This window comes from Podarcis filfolensis (assembly GCF_964270895.1).
Source record: "Podarcis filfolensis genome assembly, chromosome: 9".
NCBI classification, from domain to species: domain Eukaryota; kingdom Metazoa; phylum Chordata; class Lepidosauria; order Squamata; family Lacertidae; genus Podarcis; species Podarcis filfolensis.
In genome coordinates, this window is record NC_139610.1 from 29,024,930 (window position 1) to 29,042,288 (window position 17,359).

General features: G+C 39.1%; 1 protein-coding gene across 24 annotated transcripts in view; it reads right to left on the reverse strand.

The window, feature by feature from the left end:
- The window catches only part of TENM3 (teneurin transmembrane protein 3), a 1,278,808-nt gene that overhangs the window by 617,054 nt on the left and 644,395 nt on the right, over positions 1–17,359 (reverse strand). For all 24 annotated transcript variants that reach the window (XM_083630968.1, XM_083630934.1, XM_083630945.1 and 21 more), the window contains exon 5: positions 16,045–16,203. The gene's annotated coding sequence lies outside the window, so the exon portion shown is untranslated. The remainder of the gene's footprint in view (positions 1–16,044; positions 16,204–17,359) is intronic.

The following is a 17,359-nucleotide window of genomic DNA, read 5'->3' on the forward strand; positions in this document are numbered from 1 at the left end:
GGAGTCAGCAGTTAAAGAATTAAAGGTGCATGTCTGATTTCACCCCTTCCTTCCACTGCCTAGGATTTAAAAATCCTTTTCCATTTAGTGTTACTCTTACAAATTCCTAAAAGTACTGCTCACATTTCTTTAACTATGCAGCACAACCATATACATAAAAGGAGAAATTTCCTCTTTTCAGGGCAGAGCTACATATAAGCACTTATTTCATTTGGTAAAGCAATGTCTGTATCTTTTCCCTAGCAGAGTAATAACAGAGATAGGATTTTTAATGGACGGAAAAATCAGTCTATTTCATGTCATCTTTACATCTGATCACTCATAAATCTGTTTCTACCTTAAAATGCATTTAAACAGCGGCAAAATTATGCTTTATTTCTCCTAGGTAAAAGACCCAGTTTGGCACACACACAGGCTGGGAGCCTCAATGACTCCCCTCTGGAGGCTTCACCCACGGCAAAAACTTGGCTAGCACCCCCCATATAGCTATGGCTCTGATTTAAATATAGATAACATAAATGTAGAAATTCATATTTTAAACTCAAAATATACATTTCCAAGCACATTTTGTGCTGAGAACAGTGTGGGAACATTCAGCAAGTGCAAAAGCCAGTGGATACTAAGTCCTTATCTGCACATTAATCCAGGAGGTGTAGATCAGTCAGTTCATAACAGAATTCCGAAGGATCAAATTAATTCAGCATCCCTAGATTTCCAGCAGAAACAATATTGTGTGAGAGAGGAGTTAAGATGGCTTTTTATGATCATGCTAGTCTTCTGCTTTAGACTGAAACCCCAGTGGCTGCACTGCATGGGAAAATGATAATGTGCCATTCCACCCTGTGTGCTTACATTGCAACAACACTTACAAGAAGCTGAAACAATTTGGGCGATATAAGGATTGTGTGGCTGTGTATAGTCATTGCAATGCAGATCTTGCAGACTGAAAGCATAAAAGGATTTGCACTGACCTTCAGAGAGTGTGTTGTATGCAGACCCAGCTTAAGTAACAGCCAGATGCATGTAATTTACAGAACAATCCTAACAATACCATTTCAGGATGGTGCTCAATTGCATCTCGACCAGCATCCATCAGCACAAAGGGTGGCTCCTTTGTGGCAGAGGCTCTAGCTCCACCCAATTTACCATTGTCCTCCTGCTAGCCACGGCCAGCTGAAAACCCCAACATGGGGTATTTGGTGTGGCGCTAGTGGATTTTGACTTGTTGGAGCTATGCATTTCCCAAAGAGCCTAACTCTTGGGCCCCTCAGTTAAACCAGCCTGATATAGGTGTGGAGAAAACAGGAAAAAATGTCCATTCCTGTATCATCCAATCTGGCTGGGATAGGTCAGCAGAACTTTGAATGATGCAGAGGATGCCGAGTCTACAGTCTTTTTTTTAAAAAAACGCTCTGCTATATACTATTGGAGGTGGAATTATAGCAGCTGCTGGCATCAGACTTGCCCTCTGATGAGTCATTGTTAAAAAATTTTTAAAGTGTACTCATTCCAGTTTCAGGCCTTTATCATCACTACCTCCTCAGATCAGGCGTAGATATCCTGTGTGCCAGCTGCCTTCCTTGGATGTTATTTTCGGGACATAAAACAGTGTTGACAACCAAGGGGATTTTTGTATTTGTTCAAATAATTAGGGATACTTTATAATTGCATTTGATGGGTTCCATTTCTGAAAACTTGTATGTTGGATTAATGTCTTGTTTGCATAAATTTTGTTTTGTGATTTTTGCTGTAAAGGCCATTGGCTATAAACAATAAAAATGGACTGATTAACCACATAACTCCCTATGTGAACTATATGTTGTGCCTCATGCCAATTTTTAGTGAAATAATACCTTTTTCACCTTCAAACCCTGGTAATCATGTTATGAAGCCAATCTTAATTCAAAAGCATGCCACTATGACAGGAAAGAATATATGTGCAATAAATGCATTTATTACGCTAATCCCAAAACAGGGAACTGACTTAACGTCAGTTAAGAATTTGGATCATGACAAAAATATTAATTTATTTAAGGATAATTATGAGAGGATATGGAAAGAAATTAAGACAGACATGGAAATTTGGAGCAGATTAAATTTGTCATTATGGGGAAGAATCTCTACTATAAAAATGAACGTGTTACCCAAAATGTTATTCCTGTTTTAAATGATCCCAATTATAGGGGGGCCAGGATGCTTTAAACATTGGCAGAATGAGCTATCTAAATTTATCTGGCAAGGTAAGAAACCCCAAATTAGATATAAACTTCTAACGGATATAAAGGAAAGAGGGGGCTTCGCTTTGCCAGACCTAAAGCTTTATTACAAGGCATCATGTTTGTGTTGGTTAAAAGAATGGATGACCCTGAAAAATACAGATATATTGGCTATAGAAGGATGGGATAACAGATTATAGAAGGCACGCGTATTTGGGTTACAATAAAGTGAAAGTACATAGGGGTTTCCTAAATCATATCTTGATACACAGTATGGGACAGATATAGAAATTTGCTGGAACCAAAGACACCTTGGTGGTTGTCACCGCTAGAGGCCTTCTTGATAAAGAAAAGAAATAGAATCAAACTGGGCAACTTATAAAGAAATCATGTTTGAAGAACATAATCAGCTTAAATTTTAAAAAATTGAAGAGATAAGACATTGCGTATGGATTGGCTACTACAGTATCATCAACTGAATGATGTGTTTAAACTAGAAAGAAAAATTGGGTTTGAAAAAGAGATGTTGAAATTGGGAAAAGAATTAATATAAAATAAAATAAAAATTATCAAAAACTTATTGTTGGATTGGGAACTAAAGATTGAAGATATTAAAGATGTGATGATTAAATGGGCAAAGGACTTTGGGTATTCAAACCAGATGGAAGATTGGGAAAGATTGTGGCAAAAAGATAATAAATTTATGGCCTGCTATATATTAAAATATTTTTTTCTGAAAATGCTATATAGGGGGTATATGACCCCCAGCAAGCTGACAGGAAAGAATATATGAATTCAGAACACCTAGTTTATGTGTTTGGGGTATAAGGTAGCTCAGGTGGCCTGCCAAAATTGTTGTGTTGTTGATATGCAGCCAGGAAAAATATTATTGGTTCCCTTCTATGTGTGGCATTAATAATAAAGCAAAATAGACAAACATCCAATTCTTCTGCATAGACCGTTTTAAATAACCTCTTACAACTCACCGCACAAGGTAACTGATATGAATCTTAGGAAATAAATTGTAACATCTGACTTTATCATTGACTCTTTGATTTCATCACTGAAGAAGTCTTACATTTCCATAGTGTGAGTGGCAGCAGGAAATGGTTTTCAAATTCTTCTTGGCAGATGGAATAAAACCTGCCTAGTTATTAAATTAACATGTAACTATTTTTAGATTCCATATCCAAATCCTTTCCTTTCTTCTTTTGTGAGAAGATAGGTCACTGCAAATCAAATCTTAAACGCACTCCTATTTCGGAATGAAAGCATATACTACACACACTTTATTACCCATTGTGTTCCATAACTTAATTTAATGGGGTGTTTTCCTGGTCATCATACAAACTCTATGACCAAGAGTGGAATCCCAGCATTATTGGCCTCAATAATGAAGCAACAAGGTAAGAACGGAGTTAGGTAGCAGGGCAAATTTGGCAGCAGGGAAAGGCCAGGCCAGATTATGCCCTCCTTGCTTCTGACCTAACATATCCCAAACTTCAAAGTAAATTATCAACAACCAACGATAACAGGGATGCAGGTAGAAATCCAGCAGGGGTGTGGAGGATATCCAGTATGTTGTACAGAGTGTCACATGTACAGCTACCTGCCTGCTGAACACTAGCTGTATGCTCTTCAGGGAACACAATTTCGTTCCTTGAGGCTAAGGTAACTGACTTGGTGAAGCTGAGAGAGGCAGGTAGATTGGTGGATGAAACCTTCAGGGATGTAGTAGCAGCTTTCCACTGCCAAGGTGGCATCTCCTCTGTTCTTAATAGTGTGTCTTGGGGGAAGGATGGTAACACTCAGAAGAAGAAGGAAATAATCCTTTAGAAGGAACCAATTATTTTTGGGATGAGCAGCTATGTTATTTGGGGGTGGAGGGCTTATTGTAGTAGATAATTCAATCATTAGGCACACTGATAGGTGAATTTGTGAAATGCATGCTGACTGCATCGTGACTTGCCTGCCTTGTATGAAAGCTACAGATATCATGTGACATCTAGAAAACCTGACAGACAGAGCTGGAGAGGAGTAAGTGGTCATGAGTAAGTCAGTGGTTATGATGCCCTGCCCTGCCCTGTTCTGGAAGAAAGATTTGGGTTGCTAAATAAGAGGCTGAAAGCCAGGATGTTCAATGTAGTTTTGCCTGTACAGAACCAGCCTGACATGAATGGATCAGACAGTGGTGTCAGGAAGAGTTATTTGGATTTACTGGTACTGGGGAATGTTTTGCAACAAGACAGGCCTGTGCAAAAAAAGCAGGCTCCACTTGAACCAGAATGGAAGCGGGCTGTTGAGATAAAACAAAAAAGCAGCAGAGCAGCTTTTAGGCTTATTGCTGGAGAAAAGCCAACAGGAGCTGAGGAGGGTCCAGTTTTGGATATATAATGCTAGGATATATTGCGAAAATGTTTTTGCTTGTCCAAATGGAAGAGGAGTAGAATAAAGAAAGTACAGGGGCATATGATAACAATTCAAAGTAGCCCAAGTGCCATAGTGTACAATCCACATGCCAGAGACCTCTGGAGGGAGACACTGTATAAGTATTTATATGCTGACACTTAAAGTTTCTAAGCCAAGGTGATGGTACTGTAGAGCTTGGTTTCAAAGCAGAGCATAAATATAGTGGGCATAATGGAACCTTGAATGGAGGGACCTAGTGAGACACTGTTATCTCTAAAACTAGGAATGACAGGGAAGCGTGTGTGGTAAGTGGTGTCGCTCTGCATGTCAAAGAGAACATATCGGTCAACAAGTGAGAACCCCACAAAGGAGCAGACTCCTTCACAGAATTGTGGATGCCAGATGGTGATACCAGCCCACCCTCCAAAGAGTGACCTTGAGATGAAGAATGAAATCAAAGCGGGATCCAAAGCAGGAAATGTGGTAATAGGTTAGTTCATAACAAAAAAGGTAAAATGTCTAGATATCCTAAATGATTGCGCGTAAATGAAAAAAGGTTGGTGTGCACCATACATGACAGGTGGGGTGGGGTGGGGGGAGAGAAGCTGCTTTGGCGTTGTCAGTCCTATCTGAGCAGAAGGAGACAAAACTATATCAACGCAAAACTTTTTTCAAAATGATTGCCTCCATTTGAAGTTTTACTGTCTTCAGGGCTCTGTAGCAGATAAAACCAGTAGGAACATTCTCTTTCCTGCTGTTCAGTTCTTTCCCCATTGACATCCCCTTTGATGCTGCTAGAAAGAGAGATTTTTAAAATGCAGGTTTTTAAAACAAGTTACTTTCTTTGTGACCTGAGATGAATTTTAAGGGCTTTACAAATGAGAGGCCTTCAAAGAGGTGTATGGGTGAACAATGAACCACATAGTTTCAGTAAAAAATATAACCTATATAAATATTTCTTTACATTCTTATTTGAAAAAGATTTTAAAAAACATTTTTCATAATTGCAATAGTGCATTTAGATTACCGAGCAATAATTTATGCCACCCGCACTGAATGGCACTTGGCCTTTGGCCTCTTGCCTAACAATACCCTGAATAAAAATGATTAGATTGTAATTCACACCTGTCATGTCTTATTGCTTAATTAAAGCAACCCCCTTATTAACATGACAAGCAATTGGACAGTTACCATAATAGATTGTTATCTGACTGGACATATTTTACCTTTACAGCCTATTCTTCCTTTGGGTACACATGTTGTTCACTTGTGTGAGGAAAACTCAAGCTGCTTCCTGGCCTATAATCTGCACATCATGTACTTCAAGCAGTCTTCAAAATTCCTTTGAAATTAATGAGTGTTACTCAGCAACTACCCTGAAGTACACATGAGCTGTGGTTTAGTTTTACAGTACAAATCAAAACACTACTCAAAATTCCCACATTTGAACAGCCACCATTGGGAAGCATTGTTTGAGTTGAAGTGAGGTAATCTGAAAAGCAATGACAAACCAAAACAGCATCTTAAAAAGCAGAGACATCACCTTGCCAACAAAGGTCCGTATAGTTAAAGCTATGGTTTTCCCAGTAGTGATGTATGGAAGTGAGAGCTGGACCATAAAGAAGGCTGATCGCCGAAGAATTGATGCTTTTGAATTATGGTGCTGGAGGAGACTCTTGAGAGTCCCATAGACTGCAAGAAGATCAAACCTATCCATTCTGAAGGAAATCAGCCCTGAGTGCTCACTGGAAGGACAGATCGTGAAGTTGAGGCTCCAATACTTTGGCCACCTCATGAGAAGAGAAGACTCCCTGGAAAAGACCCTGATGTTGGGAAAGATGGACAAGGAGAAGGGGACGACAGAGGACGAGATGGTTGGATAGTGTTCTCGAAGCTACCAGCATGAGTTTGACCAAACTGCGGGAGGCAGTGGAAGACAGGAGTGCCTGGCATGCTCTGGTCCATGGGGTCACGAAGAGTCGGACACGACTAAACAACAACAACAATCTGAAAGCATGGGTGTTTTATGTGTGGTTGATCTTACATATATATGTTTCGCAATAGGGATTTCACCTGAAGTTTAAAATTCAGTGTTTTGCCAACAGTTAGTTAATAGCCCTTCATTTGATAAAGGAGGAGTACAACAGATCCTGGTCAAAAACCATGGCGTGTAAGGCCTTCTCAATAGGTCTTTCACCATCTTTTCTTTCCCACCTGGGGTATGATACTGCCCTCAAAACTGTGAAACAGATGTTATGGGATACTACCTTTAGTGATTATGATCTTGCTCATATGTGACCTGTGGCCCATCTGTGTCAGGAATCCATTACCTACAATGTTTCTGTTATCTCCCTACCCTAAGAATTTGACCATATCTAGCTATTGTCATCTGTTTTCTAAAACCAGATTAAATGTTTTGCCATCTGAAGTGCTGAGGGGAAGATTGGCTGGTGTCCCATACCAAGGCTATGCCCATGTTCCCAGGATGTTGAATGTATGAAACAAATTTTATTACACTGTTGTCTGTATAATCAGGTTGGACAGCATCTAATCAATCAAATATTAACAGAATAACCTGGAATTGCTGATACTTTTCATATCAAGGTTCTCATTGAGGATAAGATTGATACTATTTCATTGGCTATAGCAAAATTCTTAGAGGCAGTAAAAATCAGAAATCAGTAGGCACAGACTAAAAGCTCCCCTGTTGGCTAGCAAGGCCAAATGCACACCTTAATAACTGTTAATATAGTCTATTATTGTACTGTGTGTTTTGGGTCTATGGACCGCAATAAAGCTGTGTGTGTGTTAATAGCTGTAGAAAAAAAGGAACCATAACTTTATATATGGTTCCCCTATAGCTTGCATTTTTATGGACTTTTAGGCATTTTAAAGTTAGCTGAAACCTGTAATGCCAGAGAAAGACTGAACCCCCAACCCCCCTGGCTGACAGGATTTTGACATCATAACTTAATTTTCCCATTTTTTTATCTATTTGCAGGTTATTTCATTCAATTTTTCACTCACTATTTTGCCTTTATTGACAGCTCTGTAATAAGAACTCCATATGCTGCTAGGGTATTCATGGGGAAAAAACTGAAGTCTTTTAGATGGCAGAAAGGTGATGGCCCTTTCAACTGGTACTGGTTTCAAACTGAACTTTCAGTGTCCTTTCCTCCTGACTTTGCTGATATATCTGCCATCACTTTTTTGCAGGCCTCAAAATTATTTCTTTGACACAGCAGGTGTCTTGTGGATAAGAACATTGTGGTCCTTATTTAGGTGGGAAATTGGAGTGGAGGCTCTGGGGGATGTTCTGTTCTCCCCACCCCCAACTCCAGTGACCCTGGAAGGAGGTTGGAGTGCTAGAAAGCAGAAAGCAGGTTAGATCATTCAGAGGGATGGAATACTAGATTTGAATGAAAGGATAAGTGATGGAAGATGTGTGATGTGATGTCAGGATTGTTTCCAATGTTGCAAGGCAAATGTATACTATGGAAATTTGAAAAGTCCTACTGAGGCAAAAAATCTGAAGTCATTTCAAAGGCAGCTTTTCTTTTCTTTTCCTTTCTTTTTAAAAACAGGGTTTCAATTCTTCGAAGCTTTTCATACATCTCTATATAATTCTTTTCTTGATCTTATAAGCATTGGCTGGCACCATGCTCTGGTGTTTAAGCGAATCACAACATGTCTGTGAAGTGATTCACTGTTTGCAGAACTATGCTCTGCGTCTTTATGAGACATTGTAGTAGGTGTGGTGAATTCCACTTAGGGTCTGGTCTGACATGTGCTGTATCTCCTTTTTGTGTCAGGCCAATTCAGGCAGGGATTACCCTTTTGCTTTCTCAGAAATAACAAGGGTCAGTTACAGCCTTAGGCTGACATACCAGGCATCACTACAGTGATCCATCTGTTTTGTGATATACACAGTTGTTCTCACACAGAACAACTTTGGTCACAGAAAGTCAATTCATATGATGAATGAAAGCACCCTAAAAAATTACAGTGAAGGAACAAAATTTCACCAAAGTTGAACATATCAGAAAAGGTCTACTGGACAATTTTTTACTATGAAAGTAAAAGTGTTCTTATAGTTCACTATATATTGTTGCACACCATCCCAATCTCTGTGCAGTGCAATATTCCAGGGGTTCTGGGTGCTTACCTGGGGTTCAGTTTCCTAAGAATGAGGAACAGCAGAGACTATGGTGTCCGTATGACATATGATTTATTTACACATACAGTGGTACCTCGGGTTACATACGCTTCAGGTTACATACGCTTCAGCGTACAGACTCCGCTAACCCAGAAATAGGACCTCGGGTTAAGAACTTTGCTTCAGGATGAGAACAGAAATCGTGTGCCAGTGGCACGGCAGCAGCAGGAGGCCCCATTAGCTAAAGTGGTGCTTCAGGTTAAGAACAGTTTCAGGTTAAGAACGGACCTCCGGAACGAATTAAGTACTTAACCCAAGGTACCACTGTATATACAACATGAGCCTATGATGGAGGGGCTCACAGGATTAACACCCCTGATGGCTGAAAGATACCATTCCAGGCAATTCTGAATTACCTGGGTTCCTTGGACTCCCATTGGTCCCCTTCAGGATCACAGGAGCAGAGGAGACTGAGCCAGGCAGAAGCTTCATGGCCACTGACAAAGTGTACATGAGAGGCTACATGGGAGGAGGAGGAATTAAATGCAAGTATCTGCCCAGATCAAGACCTGGCAGAGAGCCAGGAAGAGCTATAGTCTCCAGCGGTCAGTCCGAGCTGTTTCACTGCTGAAGGAACAGATCCCTTGGCCACCCAAGCTCCAATAGCAAAGCCTGGATAAACCAAGAAATCAGAACATGGTCCCACAATCCTAGGTGTACTGGGGTACAATGTCTTAACTTGTTGTTGTGGTTTAGTCGTTTAGTCGTTTCCGACTCTTCGTGACCCCATGGACCAGAGCACGCCAGGCTTAACTAGCGGTGAATAAAATACTGTCTGAATATATTCATTGACACTCTGCTGTTATTGCTTCACATGGGCAAGGATTCAGCCCTGGCATTTAAAACTAAATTCAAAACCGAAATCTGGAAAGTTGTGGCTCAGGTTGGCTCTCTATGCACTCTTTATGAAATTTCTAATCTAATTGGCACATTCAGGTTGTCATATCTCATTGTCGGCCCAGCTCTCCAGTTTTATAAAATGCTTGCATTGCTATTAGTGTAAATACTTTAGTTGCTTATTTTGAAAGAATAATAATTATCTACCTAGATGGACAGATTATGTTTTTTTGTAGCTCAACTACAAAATATTATTTATGAATTAATGCAAAATATGCTTTAACTACAGGCAACAACATCTGAGTTTAAAGCTAAACTAGCTGCCAACATAATGAGCATATGCTTAATTTTCCTACTAATAAATAATTCCACAAGACACAGAGTCTAATGAATCTCACAGACTAGGTAATTGTCATTTCATAGGGGTAAAAATAAAGGCTCTCAGGAAATGCAAAAACAAAACTGGATCATTTCAGAGTATGACAAAATAATACAGAAATAAACTCAAACAAAAAATTAATAGAACACAAATGAGTGATAACCATTTGGTGTTGCAAATATTCAAATAGCTTCTGTGTTATATGTTAGTTAATGGAAATAGTTTTTGGAGTAGAAATAATATGAATTTTCTTTCTTTAGCTGAAAATATCCTTGCTTTTTAAAGAAATACATACATACACAAAACATAAATAGCAGGCATAGAGCAACATCTTATTCTTCCAACTTCAAATATGTTATACCTTTATAAAGCTTGTATAGATGCAGGTGAACACTGAATATCAATATGTAGGCCATGTTGGTCTGCAAGACCAAACTGCACGGTTTTGATCAAATGGTCTATGACAAAAGGGGCTGCTGTGTACCAAAACTTGATAGTTTCTAGTTGCAATCACTAGAATACTGGTAAGGAACGTAAAACATTCAAAAAACAAACTGCCCACCAGCTGTGAATAATGACACAGGCACAGTGATTTTGACAGATTAGGTCAGAACAAATCTGTCATCGGTGAAAATGTTCACTCTGCCTAGCCATAACAGATGCCAAACTTTGCAATCTTCTTCACAGGCTGTACATCTGATTCTACTTTGTTTGATGCTTCAGGTACAATGCAGCTGGAGATACAAATATGTGTGAAGTGACGTTTACCTGGCTGCCATGACATTGCAGAATGATTTTCTTGCCCTCCAGTGACAATCTTGCAGAACTAATTGTGATTATCTATGTGAGGGATGGGGAACTTCAGACCTGGGGGCTGAATGCCACCCTCCATGACTGTGCATCCTGCCCTCTGGAATCTCCTCAGGCCACACTCACTTTCCCCAGTTCATCTCTCTCACTTGTCCTGCTTTGCACCCTCAAATACTTTGCTTGGCTAAAGTGTGTCAGTTAACTGTGATAATGCATCTTGTTTGCCTGGATACAGGACAGAGAGATGTACTGGTGTCTATAGTAATAAATAATAACAATAACAATAACAATAATAATTTATTTATACCCCACCCTATAGAAACTTCTGACACTTGTGTGGCTGGAGTAATAGCCTACTGTACAAAAGTAAGAGTCACATTCAAAACTCTGCCTCCTTTTGCCTGTATATCCTCACTCAGTTTTGCTCTGGATCCATTTACCATTTGCATGCACTGTACGAAACTTTCTGTTTCATTGTGGCTCTTGTGTTTACATTTTTACCTATCTGAAAAGTGATGCTACCATTTAATTTTAAAAATCCTAATTGCTAGGAAAAATAAGAAAATGTTTTCTTAGCCTTTTGATGTATATTATATAATTTAGCAGAGCAGCTTGTAAAATTCTGAAGGCTGAAAAAATTCTGAGGATCTTGTGAATGAATTATGAATTCATCTATAAACTGAACTGAAAAAGGATTAATTCCTTTTTGGTGAGGGTGAAATGTAACTAATTTTTTTTTAAATGAACCCTCTAAGCACCGCTCCCTATGCACAGAAGTATGTTCATATGCATTTTTTTGAACACATTGACTTATGGTGTTAATTTACCTGCATTAAATGGTCTGAGAAAGTGCCCAAATTCATTAGTGAATATGAAGACAGAGCAAAAGGTAATGATAATGTCAGACTAATTAATTCAGAGTAAAATAATGTGAGGTTGTCAACAGCCCTTTAGAGAGTAGACGGTCAAAACATGGACACACTAAAAGAGAGCACTAACTGGGTAGAACCTCGTCACCTCCAAATATTATAATTCCCAGCATTCTATGTAGTTTATCACTGAGTCAAGTGAGATAGCACTGCATTGATTTGACATTTGGAGGATTACATTTATGCTGAGAAGGCTCACAACTATTGTCATATTAATGGCTGCATAAATGCTAAACAATTATTTGCTGCCACGGGAGTTTTGAGAATGCATGTGCTGCAGTGCCAGCTTATGGGAATTTGGCACAATGTTACAATTCCAACTTTCCACCTGAGAATAGTACCAATTTCTGTATAACCACAGATTCCCTACATGAGGGCATATGCACTGGGAAATCATTTAGATCTTGCTTGATAAAGAGCCAACAAAACAAGTAGCTGGCTTTTTCAGCCTCTGGACATTAAAATCTTTCTTATCAAACTAGAAGCAAACAATGATGCTTCTTTCTGATCTGGATATAGGTAAACCTCATACCCTTAATCTTTTCACAGACAGTAGTGTACTTTTAACATACTGTTGCCTCACCAAGATCCAATATGATAACCTTATGAAGTCTCATCTCTGTCTGCTATGCATAGGATTGTCAGATTTCTAACAAGCCACTGCTTCTTTAACCGCAGCTTCATCACAGCTCATTTCTGATCATTGCAGATTACACCGCTGAAAAAGGCACAGCCATAGAGGCCAACTGGAAAGTTGGCAAGCCAAGCTGTAGGTTTTAATCTTCTTCTGTAAAGGGTGTTGTGCTTTGGTTTCTGAAACAGGATATATTAGTAAACTGCCCATAGTAATTCATTTTAATTCTCAGTTTGCTTAACATAGCGAAAAGAAAGCTGGTGAATGCTAATTTTTTATTCAAAACTGGTCTTTAAGAGGCAAAACAGGTACAAAGATTTATCAGTGACAGCTTCCAGAACTACCTCTGATAAATAGGAACACTCAGATGGTATGAATTCTCAGTTAATCTGTATACTTGCATTTTTCATATTCCTAAAGATTTCTCTTGAAGGAAGCATCATATTTGTATCCTTCAAGTGTTGGTCCCACAGTTCTCCTGATGTGCTTTTTTTTTAAAAAAAAAATCATTTGGCAAAGCATAGATTTTCTTAACTAAAATACTTCCTTCGTGTGCTTGTTCAAAGCTGCCAGCACAGAAAAGCATCAAGCCCAGAGTTCTACTAATCAAAATAAATGTTTTCTTAAATAACAAACAGCAACATTTCCTTAACTAATTTACAGGGGCAAAGGAGCTCAAATCTCACTGTGAAGGTAGTGTGATGTCACTATAGGGCTATGAATTAAGGGAGGGGGACTCCTCCCCCCAAGGCTCATATCGGGGTTGTGTACTGAAGATACTCACTCCTCTCTCAGTGCAGGGAGTGAAGCAATAAGCCTCTCCATACCACATGCATTCACAGTGATACACAGGTTTCCCTGTACGTTAATGAAAGATAAGTTTCGTAGGAACAAAGTCAGATCCCTGAACCAAAGATACCCAATCCCCATTAAGTTTTTCTTCTTCTTGCCTTCTCCCTCCCATTTAAGCTCTGGCTTGCCATCTCTTTCATCAAAGCTACGTTTCTCAAGCATCACTTCAGATCAGATTTTCCAAACTACGTACATTCTTCCCCCAGGCCAGATTAGGAAAATGATTCCCCCACCCACACTCTCAAAATTATCTGATATGAGCTGAACCATTCAGTCCTGTCTTGGCTGCAGAATCTGGGATGCATAGTTATTTTTAATGTGAAAGAGTGTGAGTCAGGCAGGAAAGTGCAAGCCAAATATATGAGTTAGAGCTAACAATATTCAATTATTGTTAGTGTCTTCTATAGGATTTCAAAGGGATAAATATTCTGCTCTCCCCTCCCCTGCACTGAACACATCACACTTAAATTCTACCCTTCTGGTACCTCTAAAAAAAGACCCCAATTTTTGTAATTTATCAAGAACAAGAAGCCTTCTAGGAAATCACAATCTCATCAGTGGAATGCTATAAGGACACAAGTTCAAAGTGCCAAACTGGCACTGAAATTCTACCAGTTAGACATGCTTATCACTGAGAATGTAACATAAGGCACTGGGAAAATTTTTAGTGAATGAAAAGAAATGTCAAAACAGACGAAAGCAAACACCGCTTTTAAGATGATCTTAAGTTATTTAGACAAAAGCACAAAACTGGACAAAAGCCATTTTCCCAGACCAAACAGATTATCTTTATAGCTGGAGCTGTTGCTTAAGCCACAGAGAAAGTTTTAAGTAGGCATGTTTTGGATTCCATCCATTTTCATTCTTGATTGCTTCCAGCACTCACCAAACTCCTTTTACAAATTTTCTTTTCTACCAAGTATTGCCTTGATACAACCCAGCTCCCTCTATCATATCTTTTAAACCACTGTGTTCCAGCTGGTATAATGATTTCATCCTCACTGCATTGCACCACAGTCTTAATCTTATGTCTAGTTAAATTTAATGAATGCCGCCCAAACATTCTTTAAACAACATTTACAACAAGAAGATCAAAGTGCACTATAAAACTGGACAGTTGGTCCAAAACGAAAAGGGAGAATATTATGCAAATACACTTTATAGATATTTCAAGCAATTCATCCTTAGGTATTTTTTGAATTATTCATCAGAAACAGACTAAATATTTTGCAGATTTAGACAAACTTATCTAGCCAAAAAAGAAGATGTTAGAGAGCTAGAAACATATGCGGCACTGCCAAACACATGGGGAATAGTTCAGTGCCAAGAAGCCCCACATGCCACAGAGCTTCTCCTACAAATGTATCATCTGGCTGTAGAATCTCACACCATAATGGATTCCCAATTAAGCCCGCACACCTCAGGGCTATACTGCAGGCAGTGTTTCTACCCAGGAAAGACTACACTGCTCTTGGACTCCAACTGGATGAGCATGTGAGGGGACAATACTTGGGAGTTGCCTAGCAATTGCATCATATCCACTCTTTCCTATACTTCCGGCATCTTGCTTAGCCTGCTCATCTGGCAATTTCAAGAACGAAAATCATCTTCTCCCTTTTGCTCTGAAGAATTTGTCTTTTGTACGGTAAATTATCCTGAGAGTCTTGAATAGACTTTGGCCACATAAGTACTGCTCTTGTCTGTGGCCATGAGGCAGATACCAAATAGCACCCAGGCCAAAACAGAGCAAGAGCCAGGTGGGCCAATTGTCATGGGCTTAGAGTGTTGAGAGGGCCTACTCAGAATTCCCTTGGGAGAGGCAAAGGGACCCTTTGGTAAAGATTATTGAAAGTGTGTGTGGGGTGTGTGTGTTTTGAAATGGGACCTATATTTTCCACTTGACCTGGGCCTATTACCACCTTTGTGCAGCCATGATAACACCAGCTATTACATGGCCAAAATGATCTATGTCATATGACCTCCATACCACCTAGATAATTTTTATGAGGTGATTAATAAATAATAATAATAATAATAATAATAATAATAATAATAATAATAATGCTGTTTTGTAAGTCATCCAGGTGGGATATGCAGGCATGTGAAAGTGACACTCTGCAGGGTCTAATGAGGTAGTAATTTGTTATTGCACCAATACTACCCCATATTTCTGCCATTTTGGGGTGCTCATATAGCTGGATGCTAAGCTTACCATGCTCCTTCAAATGTGTCCTTACACACCAAGTTGCAAAAGATGATCCACATCCAGCAAGCACTCTAAGTTATGTCAGCGAATTTATGAACATAACTCTTTGGGCCCGAAAGAAAAGTACTTTTAAATATATATCTAGACTCATTTAATCTGTGTCATTTTGGGTGATTTCAGAAGGACCTTTGAGGCAAGTGACATGGCCTCTAAACTCTGACAGAGATTATCTGTAGTTAAGACTAATTTTTATCCCCACCTAGTTAGATAAAGAAATGATTCAATACAATTTAAAATCAACTAGTGTTGCCAAGTGATTATTTGTATAATGTCACTGATTTGTAACATTTTGCTGCCGGCAGTCGTGATATGTGTGGTGAGTAAGTGGCTGTATTAAGATGCTAATATTTTTAAATAAAAAGTAAAGTGAAGAGAAAGTGAAGAGAAAATCTGTCTTCTGTAGAAACATATGTTCAGTAATCTGGAAATATTTTCCCCCAAAGGGAAAGCACACAGGCATGCTGAAGTAACTTTTTATGCTGGTCTGCTCACTTACCTCCTCCGATGAGTCGGTTGTGGAAAGATTGCGTAGATGCAAAGCTCAATTAGTGTAATTTATGTATCCTTGGATGTCAATCACTGCTGTTGAGAGGTGGGACTCGCAGGGACCCTGTGCATTAATTAAGAGCTCATCTCTGCAGAGTTCTCTTTCCACCTAAGGACGAAAAAGTAAGTTTTAATTAGATTCGAAAAGACAGCATGTCACAAGCAAAATAATAAAATTATTTAGCTGAAACTTCAATAAGGATGAGAAAGAAAACATTATTAACACAAATACCATGTTAATGCAATGAATCTCCTGCTCATATTCAAGTGCAATAGCTAAAGAAGTAGTTTCTTCATAGGAAGTTAATTTTGCCTGAAAGCATTTGTGTCTAAGTTCTATAGTAGTACTCATGTTTTCACTGGCTAGCCTAGATGCCAGCTTTATTATTGGGCCCCTGCCTAATTATTGATGCTAAGCTGATGCTGATTGAGTGCAATTACACTGCTGTAGTTTGAGGGTATTTCTCTCTGATGGCCAGCTTTTTCTTTCAATGCTACCCTGAGGCTGAATATGCAATGGGCAAAACAATGCAAACTCAGCAAAGGGGAGTGAAGAGACTTGCACAACACATCCTTTTCATTGGCTGAGTGATGAACGAAATGTGCAATTGCTGGCTGGCCCTCAAAACTCTGGCACTCAAGAGAGGTTGGAAACTAGCTGGGCTCACCAGTGTCAGCTGCTTCAGAGACGCCTGTCTCTTCGAATGGCCTGTGTGAGGGCTATCAACTATTCTGCTTAGGACTCACATGGGAAATGATAGCTAAATAATTGATTATAACATTTATAAATTGAAGGAGGCAAAACAAATTTTAAAAGCTGGTCCAGACTCTAGAAAATAAACATGTCAGCTAATAGCTCATATGTAGCAAACAAGAGGGGTGGGGGGAGAAATTAAAATGCATTTACATTTGGAAAGAGAGAAACAAATTCTTCAGTCACTGGCCAAAACCAAACTAAACCAGGGGCATTAAAGGACCTTTAAAACAAGAAGAGCAGTAAGAGTAAAATTCAGGAATAATAATCTGGTAGTTAGAAGTAAAAGAGGATTTCAGCCCTGCAATATTACAGACAGCTGAGAACAGAAGCCAAAGTACACAGTGTACCCTTTACATGACATAATTAATAATAATTATAAAGACAGTTGTTTCAGGGAGACATAGCACAATAGGAAGATGCGTCAGAATGTGGAATAGATTAACTAGCTGCCCTAAAATAACAGAATACAAGTTTTTCATTGCTATTGTATTTCACAGTCACACTATTA